We start from the raw sequence: 15835 nt of genomic DNA on the forward strand, positions 1-15835 counted from the left end.
ATTGCCAGAAGTTTTCAGAAAAGTTATCCTTGCAATTATCTTTAGGAAATTATCAACACTTGCAATTATACTTAAGCATGCATCCTTCCAAAGATCCGCCTTGCTTAACTTAGATTGAAATCCTCATGCATGAGTGTTTAGGGAAATATCCCCTTTAATAGTGCATGCAAAACTAATTAAAGAAAAAACTCAGAATTAGGAATGAATTGATGATTTAGGAAAACATATAGTCTGGAAATTAAAAAAGGATGGCATGTTCATGCCAAAACAATGCATGCCCCCTCCATCTGTCTATCTCCTTTATAATTTCTAGTGTGCCTTCGTAACTGCTCTATGAACTGCTAAAAGGATGATTGTTTTACTACAATTCAATACTCTGCTGGAACAAGAAAGGTTTTTTAAGCTACAGACAGCTAAACTAACACTCTGGTGGTGGAAGTCCAAAAGCAATTTTGAATTTGTGAATTAGCACTACAAATCAAGCTTATAACAACTCTGAATCAACACTTGATCTACTAAGGAACACATTCAAATCATCTTTAAGAATCACTTTAAATTAATCCCAAGATCACCTTAAAAAATCAATTCAAGAAGTATTATGGATCCCAATCAGTCAAGAAACAATCCAAATCAGCCCAAGAAACACTTCAAATCAGAGCTCCTGATTGCCATTATAAGAGCTCCTGTTAAAAACTCTCAGGTATTTTCCATAACTACAATTTTTTCATAAGCTAACAAACGTTCTATGAGAAGCCAAAAGGATGTGATCCAAACTAAAAGGTGCAGTTGTTCATAAATAGGTTAGGATTAAGGTTTAGAAAGGGTCAATCACTCCTTTTTTTAATTTTTTTTGGGAGGAAGTGTGGATCGAATAAATTAAAACAAAAAAAAGATGATGCCCAGTCTCTAATGTAAAAGAAATGCTAGTGTAAAGATAAACTAGTGTAGATCCATCTTAATATCAGATATATAAGTGTTGAGAGGTTATCACATGTTTTTATTTTTATCCCTTGCAGTTCAAATAGATTCGAGTTTAAGAAGGTTCTATTCTAGATTTCAAAAATTTGTAAGCATCCGATGTTGACCTCCCTAGCTATAGTGAGAATGCGGGTGCCTAATAAGCATGGAGTTACTTCTGTGCCCTGTGCTTAGCCCCAAAAAAACCCATATTAATATAGGGCTTGCATTTGGAATTTGAGCCCTAAAAATTAATAAAAAATATCTTACAAGAATTATATTAAAAATAACACTTGTGGTGATCTAGGCCCTAGGGTACATGATTTTGTTTTGTAACTAATTTTGTAGGAAAGATATGCGTGTGTATACAAACACACACACACACACACACACACACACACGTATATATACGTATATATGTATATGTATATTTTTTTACCATGTAACAAAGCACCCCACCCTCAAGCTCATGGGCAAGGGTGAGATATTATTTAGGGCTCACGATCATACAACAAGAAGGATTGAAGTCATTCCAATAATATACTCTATATGAGCTCAATATGTCACCTGTGGGAATTGAACATGGGGTGAGGAAGATAACAATCATTCATTAGAACCACCTATATCTCTCTGGGAATTGAACATGGGGTGAGTAAGATAACAATCATTCATTAGAACCACCTATATATCGAGAGAGAGAGAGAGAGAGAGAATGTCACCTGTGGGAATTGAACATGGGGTGAGGAAGATAACAATCATTCATTAGAACCACCTATATCTCTCTGGGAATTGAACATGGGGTGAGTAAGATAACAATCATTTATTAGAACCACCTATATATCGAGAGAGAGAGAGAGAGAGAGAGAGAGAGAGAGAGAGAGAGAGAGAGAGAGAGAACAATCATTCATTAGAACCACCTATATCTCTCTGGGAATTGAACAGAGAGAGAGAGAGAGAGAACAATCATTCATTAGAACCACCTATATCTCTCTGGGAATTGAACATGGGGTGAGGAAGATAACAATCATTCATTAGAACCACCTATATATTGAGAGAGAGAGAGAGAGAGAGATGTCAATTGTAGGAATTGAATTGGTGGTGGGGAAGATAAAAATCATTCCTCCCAACCACCTGAGATGAACCCAATTAACACAGTATGTCATATATCTATTTATCTATCTTTATTCCCAAGGAAAATATCATGGGGAAATCAAAGGGATTCTTCCCCACCTTTACGCATTGTATCCTTAGTAAAGTCATTGGCATAGACTAGTCCACCTTTCTAAAGTGAATTCTATGTGAACACTTGTTGGCAGGGAAGTAACCAAATGATCAATTCTGGCAACAACTAGTTGAGAAAATGCCTTGGGCTTACACATACACATGAATGATGAAATAGAACTAAGTTACTGAATAGGTATGAACTTTTAGGAATAATAATGTGCCAAGTGATGTAATATGTGAGACTCTGAGAATTAGGGAAGAATGGCGTCACAAAAGGAATTTGTGCATAGATATATGTCACCAAAGGAATTTGTGCATAGGTATACTTGAGATTCTCAATGAGAGTGAAATGAAGCATGAAATGATAGGATTAACTTAGGTTAGGATTTATTACTTAGGTCTTGCTTCTTAGATGAATGGGATCCATGTTACACAAGTGGCATTATTCATTTTTTTGCCATTTTTTAACCCAATTAGAAAGCTACAACATGAGGGATGTCTATGAATTTGTGCATAGGTATACTTGAGATTCTCATTGAGAGTAAAATGAAGCATGAAATGAGAGAATTAACTTAGGTTAGGATTTATTACTTAGGCCTTGCTCCTTAGTGAATGGGATCCATGTTATACAAGTGGAATTATTTATTTTTTTTCCAGTTTTTAACCCAATTAGAAAGCTACAACAGGAGGGATATCTTTGAGTTGAAAAATTGAGGGATGTTGGGGTAGTCCCCAAAAATCCTTTGACTCCATAATAGCATCCCCACTTATTTCAAGATGTTTGCAATGAGTACCAAAGTTCGTGCAATGCTGGCTTAGTTGGGACCCAAGGTTTAAATGTAGGGACACATACTTGTGCAACATAGAAAAATAGTTATTATCTTTGGCTAGACATGACTAAGGTCAAATCCTAAACTTCTTGGATGGGTTGATTAGGTACCCAAAAATTCCCTTAAATTTCACCATGAATGTGGGGATGGTCCCCTAAAAGTGCTCGGGTCCTAGACAGTATCCCCACCCATTTTTGGGATGTTTTCAAGGAATACAGAAGTCCTCAAATCACTGGATTGATTGGGACATGAGGTGTAAAGGTGCTAACCCTCCATTTTGCAACATAGAAACATAGTTGCTATCTCCGGCGAGACATGTCTCAGATCATATCTGAACCTCTTGGATGGGTCAAGTTGGTTTGGGCCTAACCTCTGAACCTTCCCTTGAAAATGCAAGAAAGAAGTCTAAAATATTTGATTTAAAAGCAAGGAAACCTACTTTTGAGTCCCACATTTAATACTGAGGCATTAGATGAAAATCTTGACACATGTTATGATTTTGAAGCAGGTCTTGGTGTCACAAATGTTTAAATATTCGTAACTCTTAGTTTAAACTATAAACTATGGATAATGCTATTATGTTATTGAGAGTTATGTATCTCTTTTTGGAATTATTGTTTTTGTGTGTTCATATATTATGTTGTGATTATTTGAATTACTGTGTAATTTATATAATTTTATTTGTTCCATATTTTTGAAAATTTTATTCAATTTTTGTGAAGTTCTTTCAAAATCTTGAACTTTTTTGAACATGCTCCACTTGACTTACCAAACTTTTTGAACCTTGTAATGTTGCTTCATGTAAACATCTCCTTGTAAATTTCTTAGACAACAAATCAAGCATGTTTTCAATCCTTGGCAGAATAGCTATCCATTGTTTGAAACCTTGTGGTCAGGGCTTTGCTGATGATTAAATTTCTTATTAGCTCTTTCTTTCTAAGGAGGATAAAGTTGCATTTTTTTCTTCCTGATGTATTTTGTCTTAGTTGGAATGATATTAAGGTCTATTTAGTATCTTCTGTAAAGATTGAGATTAATCTAACTTTATACATCCAACTCTCAAGAATATCTCATAGGAAAACTTTATTTTCTCTGCCATCAAGACACCATGTTTTGTTGCTTGTAGTAGAACCAATTATAGTTAATGGTTTGTTGTATATGCTATTTAAATGTTGAGTGAGTGTAATATTGCAGGAAGAAGAGAAAATGGGACCGCCAGGTAGAATCATTGATATCTGCTGGATTAGGCTGTCCCAATAATGCTACCATTTGTTGGGGCTGGAGCTTTGCCTGGAATTGGACTGCTAGGCATGGTGTCTCCACTTGTTGGGATGATTCCATCAGCTACCATGCAGTCTTCTTTCATGTCAACACCCCAGGTTTCACTATTAATGATGGGTGAAATGGGTGCAAAGTGTTGGTGTGATAATTTATTATTTCAAGTCCTAGCATTAGTTGCAGTTATAGGACTAAGGATCATACATGATTTTTTGAATGCCATACTTCTGTGCTCTAGTGTTAAATTTCGGGTAGGTTGGGATGACAGTGTAATGTTGATGCATTTTGTTCATTTTAATTGCCGTGGTTAATTAATTAAGCCTATAGGAAATGGACGCTCCAGTAAGATTAAGCAGTAAAAAAGAAAAGAGAAGATATAGGGGAGAAATTCAAGGTAGAAATCACATTTTCTGCAAAGATCTCAGCGAAAGCCTTGTAGGCTGTTATTCAAGGAGAGGTTTTTGATAAAGCCCAAAATGCATTGAGGGTTTTAGATATAGTTTTGAGACAACATGTCTCTAGGAAGTATGCACTTGTTCATCTTCATTTGATTAAATAGGTTGAAGGGTTTGCTTTATGTGTGCCTTGTTTTGAACTGATGTTGGTATGCCAAATTTTTTGCATTTCATATTCATAAGGGGATTTAACATGCACATTTCAAATTGGAACCTTCTGTTGTGCTCTACAACAACCCCCCATTTCATAACATTTTCATTCACAAAAAATTAACATATGGAATGGGTCCCTTTTAAAATTTAATTGGCATCAATGCTTTTGTGTTCAAAAAGGTATGACAATCAAATGAGTTTATGTATTTAAGCCTTTTTGAATAATAGTGTTCCAATAATAAAACAATCTTTTGTTATTTTTATAAAGCGATCGCAAGATCACATATCGCAATGACATGAGAAATGCATTAGAATGGCACCTTGGTCTCCACCGATGCGATATCGCTGTCGGCGATCGGCGATATTCCATGCACACCTAATAAGGGAACATAACTCACGCCCCGACGCGACGCGATATCGGTGATCGGCTATCGGCGCTACCGCTTGTGGGAAAAAACGCTTTAAGTTATAAACCCCGACCCGATGCGATATCGCTATCGGCCGTCGGCAGAATCCCATGCACTTTGATAAGGTGCTCGGGTCTAACCCCCGATGCGATGCGATATCGCTCATCGGCGATCGACATTCTCAAAAAGTCATCGCTTGAAGCCTTAAAGTTATATTGATATCCGGTTGATAAAGCACAAATTTCAAAATGCCGTTAAATGCAGGGATAAGGTAATGCATGCGTATTTAAAACTTTGCCCCTTCGATTAACGAACACTTGCGTTTAACCACCAAAATATCTGTTGCATGCTTAAGGGGGTCATTCAGCCAGATAACGGTGTAATAGTCATTTAATGGGTAGCAGGCCTTAAATCACCATTAATGCATCTGCAATATCTTCCTAGTGATTGGATCCGCAGCCACTTTTGAGAATTAATCTCACCACGCTTCAAATGATATATCTTTCCCGTTATGAATTGTCATTGTTATTTCCTTGTTACGATTTCTCTTGCATTTGTGTAGAATTCATCTGTTGAGAGAAGCCTGAGCATGATGGTGAAGAAATCCAAGAGGATTACGGGCTACGCTGATACATCTGTTGCAGGACAAGCTGCCACAGATAAGAAGAAAGGCCTAATTTCAGACACTACGTGCACTGGTCTCACTAGGACTTCATGGTAGGGCACATATAATCTATTAGAGGCTGAGCAACCGAAAGTGACAGTGACAGAGGCTAGTGTGGATGTACTAAGGAAGTCCGATGCTACTCTCAAAGACTTGGCCGACTCCTTTCTGCACAAGATAGCAGCCAGAGAGCAGGTCCTTCCCTACACTGATGTAGTGCGCTGGGCAATCGAAGAAATTCCAATCGTTGATAGAACGTTTCACACAAGGGATGGAAGGATTTTCGGGTCGTTCAAGCCAGATAACCTAAGGCAAATGTACCATTTGCCTGAACTAGAGCAAATCTATAACAAAGCCTTTGTGGAGAAATTTGCAGCAGAAAAAGAAGTACCATCTGAACCCATCCGGGATTGGAGGCAGAATCCGGCCAAACACAAGCACGAAAGCTCGGGTAAGTACTCCGTCGATTCTTTGGCTTCTCCCTATTGCTATGCGGGGATTATGATGTGTAGACTATGGGGGTTGCATGACTCTGCTAATTTCAACATTGAAATGGTTCCCCTAATGGAAGCAGCTGTTAATAGTATAATCATGGATTGGGCCACCATTCTTTCTGATAAGTTGGTCGTAGCTGTTCGTGACTTTAGAGCTAAATCCGTAGTCACCGAAAGGAAAATCCCACCATTTTATTATACTGCTTACATTATGGATACCTTGTGCTTTAATTCTGAGTTTCCCATCCTCGGTTGGAGGTGGACCACACAAGACCCTTCACCCATTCATTTGTACCATCAGAAATTGTGGAAGTCCTCTTACAAGGACCATTTGTATCAAATTTGCAATGGTTTCATGGTGCCCATTTACTATTCCATTTATGACAAACCCATCCCAAGAATTTCCTATGAAGCTTCTTTTGACTTACCAGCTGTAGCAAGTTGGTTCGGGGAAGAACATTTCACCTATATCAGAGTTTTTGGGAGCCAGGCCAGGCCGCATGTTCTCCCTTTATATGTTCCAGACAAATTGTTGGCCCGAGAAATCTCCTACCAGATTATGGCCGAGAGTGTCACACAAACTCTCAAGGAAGAAAAGAAGAGGGGCTGGCCCTCTTTTCCCTTGAGAATTGGTATTTTTAGTCTGCATAATCTCAAGCATGCAGAAAAAGAGGCAATAAAGATGCAAGCTTTATCCCTAGCCACTATCCCAAGTAGACTATATGATCCAAACAAAACTGCCTACACTGCCCTAGAACAGGCCAAATTAACAAAAGTTGACCATCAAGAGGATATGTTTGATGACCTGTTCGTCGCCGCCGATACATTAGGCCATGCCAAAGAGCTTGCTAGAATGAAATACAATGATGAGACGTTAACTGAGTTCAATAAACTTAGAGAGGTTCAATAAACTTAGAGAGCAGAGGTTGCAAACTCTGCCTCTAGATTTATTATCAACAACCCTAGCGTCTTCCTCAAGTGAACCTGGTCGGCAACAGACGAGCCAACCTCCTGTTACAACTAAGGAACAAAAGAAACAACAGGAGGAAAGGCAAAAGAAGCTGCAAGCAGAAAAGCAAAGAAAAGAGCAAGCTTAGAGGCAGAAGAAGGAGCAGATAGAAAGACAGCAAAAGGCGCAGAAGGATCAAGAACAGAGAAAGCAGAAAGAGATAGAGGAACAGAGGAAAAAGGAATTGGCAGATAGGCAGAAAAAGGAATTGGCAGATAGGCAGAAAAGGGAGCAAGAAGAGAGACAAAGAAAAGAGATAGAGGAGCAGCAGAGGTTAGAACAAGAAAAAGAGCGGAGCAAATCCGACACAGAGCAACATAAACAGACCTCCATTGATCCTGAATTGATTAAACAATGGAACCAATTCGATTCCATTATCAGTGGAAAGGAAGGCTCCAAGGACACAAAAACCTCTAAAACAAGTGATGCACCAGATACCACTTCTTCTCAGGTTCTAAGCGGAGCCAGCGGCCCACCCATTTCAAAGGATGTCGAAGTAATTACTAAAGACCCTTCTGATCAAATTGTTCTCCAGGTGGAAGATATTCCTCCCCTGGATGTTTTCTACAGCCCAAAGCATAAAGCCGTTGTTAAGCGCTCAAAGAAGAGACGAAGGCTTGATCAACCTTCTATCTTTCCTGAGCAAACAGTCACGGGCAATGTAGTCTGGAAGGAGGAATTGGACCCCTCCGATGATCTAACAAAGCTGTCGCAGTTTGCGGGAGCTTATTCTGCAGCGACTATTGACAAGGCATCGGAGGTAAGTCTTCTATTGAAGACTAAGGACCAGGAGATTTATGCATTACAGGCAGAAGTAACCGAGGCGAAAAATAAGGCAGCGCAGGTTTAATGCCAGATTTAATAAACTCCTGAATAAAATCCCTACCGCTTCTAAACCAAGTGAACAAATCCGAAGCGAATGGTATATTACTACCCTACCTGCCAACATAGCTATTTTTGTAGACAGGGCTGGGAAACCTACCTTAGCTGAAAACATGAAAGAAGCACTTGCTGTTGAAAAGCGCATCAATGCTCTAGAAAAGAAAGCTGCTTTGGAGGATAGAAAAGCTAAAAAAGTCTCGTTTAAAGAAGATTCCAGAAGAAAAACCCAAAGGACCCGTATGACATGGAAGGTTTGCAAAAGGTCCATAAAACATTGTCTAACGAAATGGTTGAGAGAAAGAAGCAGGTGGCCAAAACCTCAAACAAAAGACCATTTAGAACTTATAAGAAAACTGAATCAAAGCCGCCCAATGTTATATCTAACGCAGATTCAGAGCAAGAAGAAGAGGAAGAGGAAACAACTTCACAAACCGATGATGAAGAAGAAGTAGCTGAATGCCATGGAATGTGGGATTTTATACTCCCAAACTCTGATACCGAGAATGAAGAAGAAGCCTTTCCGGTTACTACAAGAAGTAAAAGTACTTCTGAACCCGCCCAGGCAACTTCAAAGAAGAGGAGCGCAGGTGCTGCTACAGCAAAGGAAAAAGTTCCCCCTAAGAAGTTGCCTGTAGTAGTTCCCCAAAACCAGCCTTCAACTTCTAATTCTCCTTCAACATCCAAGACATTAGTGATATCTGATTCAATGGAGTATAACATTGTTGATGACATGAAGAAAACTAAGGCAAATATAACCATGTTTGAGCTTAGCAAATTAAAGCATCAACAAAAATTGCTTCTTAAAGAATTAAATGTTGTTCCCTCTACTCCCCTTCCTAGTGCAAGAGCTGCCAACGATTTAGGCCAGCCTCCTGCAGGTATGGTTGAAGCTACCGATTCAGTTCTAATTGGAGATAAATCAAATTCTCACACTCCACCCTTCCTGCTGACTTATGAGATTTATAATAGAAACCTGCACAACTGTTTAATTGATTCAGGGGCTTCATCTAATATAATGCCAGCTTCAGTTTGCTCTAAGCTGAACATTGAACCCCAGAAGTCTGCCACTCATATTGTACAGTTGGATAGGAATAAAGTGCAGGTTGTGGGAGAAATTAATTCTGTAACCATCAGGTTGTCTGCCGACCCTAGGGTTGTACAGATAATTGACATTTTAATTGCCGACATACTTGAATTTTATGGTTTAATTTTGAGCAGAGATTGGTCCGAAAAACTGCATGGGTATATTTCCACAGATTGGTCACATATGTGGCTTCCCTACAAGGGAAAGCCAAATCAAATAAGGATCGATCGAGAGAAGCATATGACCCACACAGTTACTGAATTTGAGCAAGAAAACCAACCTGTGGCATTCAACAACAACATTTTGGGGAACTATTCGTCAGAATCATTCTTTGGCAACTTTGTTGCCCAACCATCTCCTTTTTCAGTCAATCATTTTACATCTCAAATCGAAATTTTTTCACAAACTGATAAGTCCAGATGTTTTAATGATGCTGAGAAAAATGTAGATATTTTTGTTAATACTCCTTTATTTTGGTCTTTATATTTTGATGGCTCTAAGTCCACTAAAGGCTCAGGAGCAGGTTGCATTTTGGTTAGTCCGCAAGGAGAAAAGACAATGCTGTCTTGTAGGTTAGAATTTGAGTGCACTAATAATACAGCCGAATATGAAGCTTTAATCCAGGGATTATATAAAGCAATCGGCCTTGAGGTGCGATATCTAAAAGTATTCGGCGATTCAGAAATCATTGTCAAACAAGTTAGAAATGCAATTCATTGCCTTTCGACTCACCTTAAACATTACCAATCGTTAGTCCAAGAGCTTACCTCACACTTTTTGGCATTCAACATTTCCTCCATTCCTCGATCCCAAAATTCGGCAGCCGACCTACTAGTCAATGTAGCTTCTAAGCTTCTACCTTCTGAAGACTACAGCCCTGATAGATTTTCTGTAGAATTACTTTTTAGGCCTTCAATTCCTAACAATGTCACTAATTGGAGAGTATTTAATCATGATGATGATATTTTACAATTTTTAACTTCTGAGAAGTCTTATGATAATCAAGTTATTGAGGAAGATGATCATGATTCCCAAATGAAAGAAGCGCCCCAAGAAAATTCGATCCCTAAACCAGTGGTAAAGCTAGAAGATCTTTATGATATCAAAGACAGGTTTAAACCTGTAATTAATGCAAAGCTTCAAAGTTCTACCCTTAGGTTTGAATTAATAAATCTAGGCACCAACAATGCTCCTCAAAACATCAACTTAGGAATAGGACTTTCCCAGGAAGAAAAGGAAGCATTTATTAAACTGTTAAGAAAAAACAAACAGGTCTTTGCGTGGAAATATGATGACTTAAAGACATATGACACATCTATTATCCAGCATACCATTCCTATGCTTCCTGATCAGAAACCAATTCAGCAAAAGTTAAGAAAAATACATCCAAATTTGGAGAGCCAGATTAAGTCAGAGCTTAACAAGCTCTTGAAAGCCAAGATTATTTTTCCGGTCCGACATTCAAACTGGGTCTCTAATATGGTGCCAGTCAGAAAGAAAAATGGCGACATTCGAATCTGTATTGATTTCAGGAACTTGAATAAAGCGAGCTTAAAAGACAATTTCCCATTGCCTACTATGGAGCAAATTCTCCAATCAGTGGCAGGCTCTGAATTGATGTCCTTTCTAGATGGTTTTTCAGGGTACAATCAAGTTCTGGTTCATCCTGATGACCAGCTTAAAACTACATTTAGAACAAAATGGGGAACCTATGCATATCAGAAAATGCCTTTTGGACTCATAAATGCGGGAGCGACATTCCAGAGAGCCATGGATATAGCCTTTAAAGGGTTGATTAATCGATCAGTAGTCATCTATCTAGACGATATTACTGTGTATTCTAAGAAGAGAAATAATCATTTGCATGACTTAAATCAAATCTTTCAGCGATGCAAAAGATATGGTATTTCTCTGAACCCAAAGAAGTCTTTCTTTGCTCTTGATCAAGGAAAACTCTTAGGCTTTATAGTATCCAAAGATGGCATTTATATTGATCCTGATCGGATTAAGGAAATTTCTGAAATCCCTTTCCCACACAATAAAAAATCAATGCAGTCATTTTTGGGTCAGATTAATTTTGTCAAACGATTTGTTCCAGATTTTTCTCAAATTGTATTACCACTTCAGACAATGATCAAGAAGAATTCAGTCTTCAAGTGGGGATCAGAAGAATAGAAAGCTTTTGATGTTATCAAACAATCAATAATCAATGCCCCAGCCTTGAATACTCCAAATTTTTCTAATCATTTTACATTGTATACTATCGCATCCAACTCTTCATATGCTGCAGTACTCACACAACTGAATGATAACAACTTAGAAGCACCCATATCATTTTTTAGCTCAAATCTTCAGGGTGCCGAATTGAATTATTCCGATGTGGAGAAACAAGCCTTTGCTGTGTTCAAAGCAGTCAAACATTACAAACCCTTCCTTTTGAAAACTCACACAAAAGTCATAGTCCCTTTCCCAACGGTAAGGCAACTATTAATTCAGAAAGAATTGGGTGAAATAAGGGCTAACTGGGTTACAGCGCTTCAAGAGTATGACTTAGAAATAAAGCCATCAAAGATTGTTAGGGGCCAAGGTTTTTGCAGGATATTGGCAGGAGCATCAAACATCCCTGAATCAAGCGATATGGATCAGACTGAATCAATCAATCAGATAAGTGTCACTGATTCTGAATCTCAATATGCAGATTTAATATTTTATTTGAAGAACGGTTATGCTCCTCCAAATTTATCTTACAAAAATAAAAGGGCCATTAGGTTAAAAGCAAAGAATTTCACTCTCATTGATGATGTGCTTTTTAAACAAAATTATGATTCTATCCTGTTAAGATGTCTTGAGAAACCTGAAGCTCAAAAGGTTTTGCAGGAGCTACATGATGGACCAGCAGGAGGACATTTTGGAGCAGACACAATAGCTCACAAGATTATTCATGCTGGATATTATTGGCCCACTCTATTTAGAGATTGCCACGAGTATGTAAGGAAATGCCTTAATTGCCAAACATCTAGTGGAAGACAACGGAAATCAGCTTTCCCTCTGCAACCTGTCAACATTGAACAACCATTTGAACAATGGGGATTAGATATCATCGGGGAAATTACTCCACCATCTTCCAAACAACATAGGTATATCCTCACTGCTACCGATTATTTTACTAAATGGGTAGAGGCTATTCCTTTGAAGGCAGCGAATTCAGAGGCAATCATCGAGTTCATAGACCAATTCATCATTACCAGGTTTGGTGTCCCAAACACTCTCGTTTTTTATAATGCTTCCTATTTCTCAGGAAATGCTATATATGATTTCGCTATTAAGAGGGGGTTTAAACTGAAGTATTCTGCTAATTATTATCCCCAGGGAAATGGTTTAGCCGAATCTACTAATAAGAATCTCATCAAAATCATTAAGCGAACTGTTGAACAGAATCATAGAAACTGGCACAAATCTTTAGTATTTGCATTATGGGCTGATAGAATAACACAAAAGGCTTCTATAGGAACCTCTCCTTTCAATCTGGTGTATGGAAAAGAAGCCGTATTGCCTACGAATCTTGTTCTTCCCTCTTTAGCCCTAGTACAGTACATTGAAGAGACTCCTTCTTCTTCTATCCAACTTAGACATGACCAAATTCTCAAATTAGAAGAAGAAAGGGAAAAAGCCAGAATCACTCATGCCAAACATCAACAAATCATCAAAGCATCCTTTGACTCAGCATCATCCGGTTCCAAACAGCTTCAAGTTGGTGACTTAGTTCTCAAATGGGACAAGGCCCATGAAGATAAAGGTAAGCATACCAAATTTCAGAAAATGTGGCTTGGACCATTTCAGATCTGTGAGAAGATAGGCCATTCAACCTTTATATTGCAAGACTTATCAGGGTTGAGAGATTCTCTCCCTGTTAATGGCCTGATCCTGAAGAAATTCTTTAATTGAGAAGGTAATCCCTTCTCCTCTTTGTAGATTTGCGTAGTTTGTAGGATCGGTAGGAAATAAAACTGTAAAGTATCCCCATTGACCTTTTGCTGTGTTTGATGAAGCTGTCTCACAAAAATAATATGAATATTTGCTTTTAGATAATAGAACCCTCAATCAAAAGGAATAATTTTTAGGAAATTAGATATCCTTGTGTTCTGAAACTACAATCTAACTTTTGAAGACTCTTCTCAAAAGGTAAAAGTTCTGTGAATCATTTTCTGTTTTCAAAACTGGTCTCCAAAGGTTATCCATTTTAAGATAGAAACTAACCCATTTTCAGCATCTTCAACTCTTCACCTATCATCCATTTGCTCTTAAGGAGAAGATTGTTCACCCCATTCACTAAAGTTTATGGTTACTCAGAGTGTAATTCTAAAATATAAAAGATTAAAGATAAGAGGTCTTATTACAAGCCTGCTTACCATGTTCATAGGAAAATAGGTTGACTGACATTACCAATACTGCCTACCAAAACAGGGTAATGGCTTGAAATTTCAAGACAAGAGGTCTCATCACGAGCCATCTTGCTCAGTTAAATTATTACCAGTGAATGGCATTGTCAATAGCTGGCCACCAAACCAGGACAATGGCTTTTTATCTTATCAATAACAAAGAAAAACAGATGAAAAATAAAATATGGGAACATATTTTGGATTCATTCTGTTAATCACACTCTTATGTGAATGGAAAAGTGGACAATACTATGGTTAAAAGGTATCCCTGTCGAGACTATAAACGTTTGCTGGCAACAGAGGCTCTACCTATGACAGAGGGGTTAATTATAAAAGCTGATTTGGGAAAGTTTTCTGTTTTATCATTATAAACCAATAAAAGCCTATTTTAAAAACTTAGAATGTATTTATTTTCTTGAAACTAAATGGGAAGAAGTTAACAGAATAAGTTCACTTTGGTCAGAACGCATGAATATCCAGTTATATTAGAAGTTTCCCCTTCTGATTGAGTTTCTATTTTGGAAAAGCTTAAGTGTTTGTATTAGTTTCAGAGATATCTGGTCCTTCCAGCGAATCGCCAATTGTTGTGCTCTACAACAACCCCCCATTTCATAACATTTTCATTCACAAAAAATTAACATATGGAATGGGTCCCTTTTAAAATTTAATTGGCATCAATGCTTTTGTGTTCAAAAAGGTATGAAAATCAAATGAGTTTATGTATTTAAGCCTTTTTGAATAATAGTGTTCCAATAATAAAACAATCTTTTGTTATTGCGATAAAGCGATCGCAAGATCGCATATCGCAATGACATGAGAAATGCATTAGAATGGCACCTTGGTCTCCACCGATGCGATATCGCTGTCGGCGATCGGCAATATTCCATGCACACCTAATAAGGGAACATAACTCACGCCCCGACGCGACGCGATATCGGCGATCGGCTATCGGCGCTGCCGCTTGTGGGAAAAAACGCTTTAAGTTATAAACCCCGACCCGATGCGATATCGCTATCGGCCGTCGGCAGAATCCCATGCACTTTGATAAGGCGCTCGGGTCTAACCCCCGATGCGATGCGATATCGCTCATCGGCGATAGGCATTCTCAAAAAGTCATCGCTTGAATCCTTAAAGTTATATTGATATCCGGTTGATAAAGCGCAAATTTCAAAATGCCGTTAAATGCAGGGATAAGGTAATGCATGCGCATTTAAAACTTTTCCCCTTCGATTAAGGAACACTTGCGTTTAACCACAAAATATCTGTTGCACGCTTAAGGGGGTCATTCAGCCGGATAACGGTGTAATAGTCATTTAATGGGTAGCAGGCCTTAAATCACCATTAATGCATCTGCAATATCTTCCCAGTGATTGGATCCGCAGCCACTTTTGAGAATTAATCTCACCACGCTTCAAATGATATATCTTTCCCGTTATGAATTGTCATTGTTATTTCCTTGTTACGATTTCTCTTGCATTTGTGTAGAATTCATCTGTTGAGAGAAGCCTGAGCATGATGGGGAAGAAATCCAAGAGGACTGCGGGCTCCGCTGCTACATCTGTTGCAGGACAAGCTGCCACAGATAAGAAGAAAGGCCTAATTTCAGACACTACGTGCACTGGTCTCACTAGGACTTCATGGCAGGGCACATATAATCTATTAGAGGCTGAGCAACCGAAAGTGACAGTAACAGAGGCTAGTGTGGATGTACAAAGGAAGTCCGATGCTACTCTCAAAGACTTGGCTGACTCCTTTCTGCACAGGATAGCAGCCAGGGAGCAGGTCCTTCCCTACACTGATGTAGTGCGCTGGGCAATCGAAGAAATTCCAATCACTGATAGAACGTTTCACACAAGGGATGGAAGGATTTTCGGGTCGTTCAAGCCAGATAACCTAAGGCAAATGTACCATTTGCCTGAACCAGAGAAAATCTATAACAAAGCCTTTGTGGAGAAATTT

General features: G+C 38.5%; 1 pseudogene; it reads left to right on the forward strand.

Moving 5' to 3' along the window:
- The first annotated feature begins 598 nt into the window (after nucleotides 1-598).
- The window catches only part of LOC149170645 (protein argonaute 4B-like), a 100056-nt pseudogene continuing 84819 nt past the window's right edge, over nucleotides 599-15835 (forward strand).

This window comes from Pinus tabuliformis, chromosome 4_2 (genome assembly GCF_031772625.1).
Source record: "Pinus tabuliformis cultivar Carrire ecotype Pingquan chromosome 4_2, CPIR1, whole genome shotgun sequence".
In the NCBI taxonomy this organism is placed as follows: domain Eukaryota; kingdom Viridiplantae; phylum Streptophyta; class Pinopsida; order Pinales; family Pinaceae; genus Pinus; species Pinus tabuliformis.